This window comes from Halyomorpha halys, unplaced genomic scaffold, assembly GCF_000696795.3.
Source record: "Halyomorpha halys isolate HHAL.00 unplaced genomic scaffold, Hhal_1.1 Scaffold656.1, whole genome shotgun sequence".
Classification (NCBI taxonomy): domain Eukaryota; kingdom Metazoa; phylum Arthropoda; class Insecta; order Hemiptera; family Pentatomidae; genus Halyomorpha; species Halyomorpha halys.
This window is the reverse complement of record NW_027110914.1, coordinates 163,154-167,911: the sequence shown is the minus strand read 5'-3', so window position 1 is coordinate 167,911 and position 4,758 is coordinate 163,154.

Below are 4,758 nucleotides of genomic sequence, written 5' to 3'. Positions count from 1 at the left end.
ATGAGGTGATGTTAATAGGGTTTTTGGGACCTTTCCTGCCCTGCCACCTCGCAGGAAGGGGGGATGGGGTGATAGACTGGAATACTGGATTGAAGGAAGCAGGGAGATTGTTGAAGAATTTAATGTGTCTCCGTGTGATGTGCTGTTGTACAGTTTCTAACTGTGGATATCAACTTATAAATTTTGGTGGGTGGATGGACTGAAGTACAGAGATTTCACCATCCACGAACTGGAACAGGTTCTCCGAAAAAATGAGCGGGCAAAGTCATTTTTTTTTTTTCGAATTTCAATATTTTCCACTCTAACTTGTTAATATATAAGCAATTTGAGATTGTTGTGGTTCAGTCAATAATAAAAGAACTTTATCGTTTCATGTTTTTTACTAGAGGCAACTCACATAGAGAATTCAATATGAGAGACCTCTGGTTCTAAGCTCGCGGAACTATACCTATTGCACAACAACTTGGGGTCGAATCCAGGACAGTAAAAATGGCAGAAAATATTACTGGACTCATGAACCATCACATGCATAGGTAACAGATAAGGCTAGGGATCATCCAGAGGAAGGATGGAATATATAGGGTATATTTATTTTTTTGTACATATTTTTTCTTTATAATTATTATCTGTAGTTTAATGTATTTATTAGTTATATCCTTGTATATAAATATTGATTTTTTTTATTTCAATTGTTTTTTTTTTAATACTTATGTGTGAGAATAAGTTATATATTTATGTGTATATATTGTTATTTTATTTAAATTTTTTATTATTCATATTTTATTTTATGTGTTAAAGAGGAGCAAAAAAAAGAAGATGTATTGGGTTAAGGAAAAAAATTATATTTCGAGATAATGAAGAATGAAGTATATTTATTTATTTATATTTATATTTATTTATTATTATATTTCGAGATAATGAAGAATAATAAAAAAAATATTAAAAAAAAATGAAAATATAAAAAAAAATATCAAAGCACAGAAATGATAAATGAACAAAAAAATCATGTATTACATATTTTAAACTGATTCCACTATGCCTATGCGAATTAAAATTGTCTAACTAGCTATAAGTATGCAACACAACCTTTTTGAATAGAATTTTTCTAAACTTTCGAATTCCTCTCGTATCCAATCCTTACAATCCAAAAAACCTTTGTAAAATCCTCAATGCTCCTTACTTTGTCACAAATAAAATCATCCACAAAGACCTTAATATTCCATAAGTAACCAATCGGGCCCGAACCAGATATCAATTCTTCCATGATAAACTCCATAACCACCCAAACCCACTAGTTTCTAACTTTGCTTCTTCTTCCATTTTGGACAATCCTCCGAGGCCCCTGAAAGAAAGATGGCCTCGAGACCTTCTAATGTGGAAATATTACTACAAATGGATAGTTTCTCTATATGTCTTTATCAAACCATTATGACCTAATATAATATTTATTAGATGTATTTTTATGTAAATATACACAAAAATGATTTGATTTAGAATCATAATAATGTGATACGGCGTGTTATGATACCGTGCTAAATTGGTTACATATGGAATATTAATGTCTTTGCGGATGAATTTATTTGTGACAAAGTAAGGAGCATTGAGAATTTTACGAGGGATTTTGAATTTTAAGGATTGGATACTTATATATTAAATAAGTAATTGGATACTTATAATAAATTCGAAGGCTTAGTATAACAATAAATAAATTTAAAAATTTTCTAGACCAATTTGGACATATCGAATTGAGCTCTGGGGCTCCACCAAACCATCAAATTCTTCCCGCATCCAATCGTTACAATCCAAAATCCTACGAAATACCTTGATGCTCCTTATTACGTCACAAATAAACTCATTCATAAAGACCTTAACATCCCATTCGTTGCAGATTTGGCCAAAACAGAATGCGTCTTTTCATTCCAAACTCCTTAACCATCCTAACCCATTAATTTTTAGTCTTTCATCCTTAACAATCCCTGATAATCCTCCGAAGCTTCTGAAATGAAGATGGCCACGGGACCTTCTAATTTAAATTAATGTTTGAAGTACCACCAATGGGTGGTTCCTTCCCAATATTTTCAAGTGTATATGAAACATACAACATATTTACCTATTGTATTATTTTGTACAGTTGTAAATTACATTAAATAAATAATTAAAAAAAAAAATAATTTTTTTTCTCTCTCTGAATGGCTGAAACGCCCTCTTGAAACTACACCTGGTAGAGAGTGATGGCTCCATGTACAAGGATAGACACACTAGATATAATTTATTTAGCCGTGAGATAGTTTGGCCTGGCTGTTGAATGATAAGAATGTTTTAGTAGCAAGGCTCACTCCCTTTTTCTATATTCCACTTGCATCTCTCATTTGTATGCGAGTAGTCCCCTCCTGTCTTCCTCACTCTCCTTTCTATATTCAAAAATATAAACAATTTCATTTTCTACTTAATTTATTATTCTAATTTGTGTAATTAAATTAACTATAAACGTCATCTTTGGTTATTTTACGACTTGCCCATTAAACGTTCCATTAACCTTTCCAGGATAGATGTTTTAATTACAAGACATAGACTTTGAAAGTTTAACTGATATATGGTTCTTATAACTTACTTTTTTCGTTTTTCGGATTTTTTTCTATTTATTATTGAGCTTTCAATACATAAAAAAAAACATTCCTGACGTAACTCGGCGTAGGCAGAAGAGGAGTTGGATACGGGACCTCCTAGTATAATAAAATAATTTACATAACGTCAGGAGGATGCACCACTGGGTGCTGTCTCTCTCATGCAATGCCTGGATAGAACATCTCATTTGCTGGTTGTGAAGGATATTTACAGTGCAAAAAAAAAAAAAAAAAAAAAAGATAAAAATAAAACAACAATAATAAATCCTATTTGCACTTGAACTTGACAGCTAAAAACTTTAACATCAAACGCATTCACTCCTTTAGTTCAAAGCCCTTTGAACTATAAAATTACATTAAAAAGTTTATTATTCTGGGACTATGTCCCTTTAAAACAATTACAAAGGTAATTTTAATTTTACAACATATATTGCAAAAAAACTGTCTGGCTGCACTTAATTATAACTTATATTAAAGTTGTATATAAATACATTTCAGTTACAGAGAGAAAAAACAAATTTAAATCAAACTGACTAAATACAGTTATAATAATACAGATGCAACTACCTTTTTGTTTTGTTTTTATGTATTTAGTCAGTTAGTTTAGAATAATTATAAAGTAATTTTAATTGTACAATAACATATATTGGGCAAAAAACAGTTTGGCCTCATTTAATTATAACTTATATTAAAATTGTATATAAATAATTTTATATGCAAAGAGAAAAAAAAATTAAAATTTAACTGACTAAATACAGTTATAATAATACAGATGCAACTACCTTCTTCTTTTTTTTTGTGTATTAAATTAGTTTTTTATCGATAGTCTATGAAATGAAATGAAAAATAGTTTATTATTCTGGAACTAGGTCCCTTTAGAATAATTAAAAAGACAATTTTAATTTTATAATAACATTTATTGGCCATAAAACTATTTTATTATAGCTTATATATAGAGAGAGAAAAAATAGATTAATTAAAAACTAACTGACTAAGTAAAAACAAAACAAAAAATTAATTATAAAATATCAGTACTATTATAATAGTGGGTCGAATTGGTGGAGCAAAAGGTAGTGAAATATTAGAGATTTAAACGAGGAAATGGTTGGTACATGAAGTTATTGAGCTCAATGCAATTAATCAATGAAGTTTACATGTGTATATAATTTTAATATGTTTTAATTAAGTGCAGCTATACTGTTTTTGGCCAATATATGTTGTAAAATTAAAATTACCTTTATAATTGTTTTTACAATTTCATACAACAATTTCATAGTTCGAAGGACTTTGAACTGAAAGGAGTGAACGCGTTTGGTGTTAAAGTTTTTAGCTGTCCCCATAGTTATGTCCAAATAGGGTTTATTATTGTTTTTTAAAGTAGTAATTTGTTGTCTACTGAAAGCGAAATAATAAATGGAAAAAAATCTGAAAAACGAAAAAGTCTACTAACTAAAAACAAAACTTAATACTTAAACTTAAAATAATTTGAGTGATAATAGACATCTGTACCTCACATAGTTCCTGAGATATAGGTTTCTCAACATAAATTTACTAACTACTAATCTTTCTGTAGATTTTAAAGAAAATTTGCTTTTTAAAAAGCTATATCTCGCGAACTATTGGACGTAAATAGCTCTTTTAGGGCTAATATATCAGAAAATTTACTCTTCATTAAATAATGTTCTCCGAATGAAAAATCAATGGTTTTTTAAGGTTTTGAAACAGCCGCCATTTTTTAATCCCCCTACCTATACTTGGCAGACTCATCAATTTTGACTAGTAATTATACATAGTTTTTATTGAAGTAATCAAAAATTGGGGAGTGATAACTGCCTTTTTTTCTTCCTGGCTCTTGTACTATAAGACAGAACGTAATCATATACAACGAAAAAATTATATTATAATAAAAGGGTTGTATTAAATTCAAGAATTCAAGGAAAAAAATATGCATATAGTTACGGAGGACCTTATCAGTTGATGGATTGAGATATGAGCAGATTCCATATAGTCAGAACCCCCCGCTTCTACTGTAAAAACGTATATAATCTTTTGATAATGAAGGCAGTATTTAAGTTGCTATTCAGATTTCTATATCGCATTCTCTTTTCTTATTTTTTTAGTTTGAAACACTGAA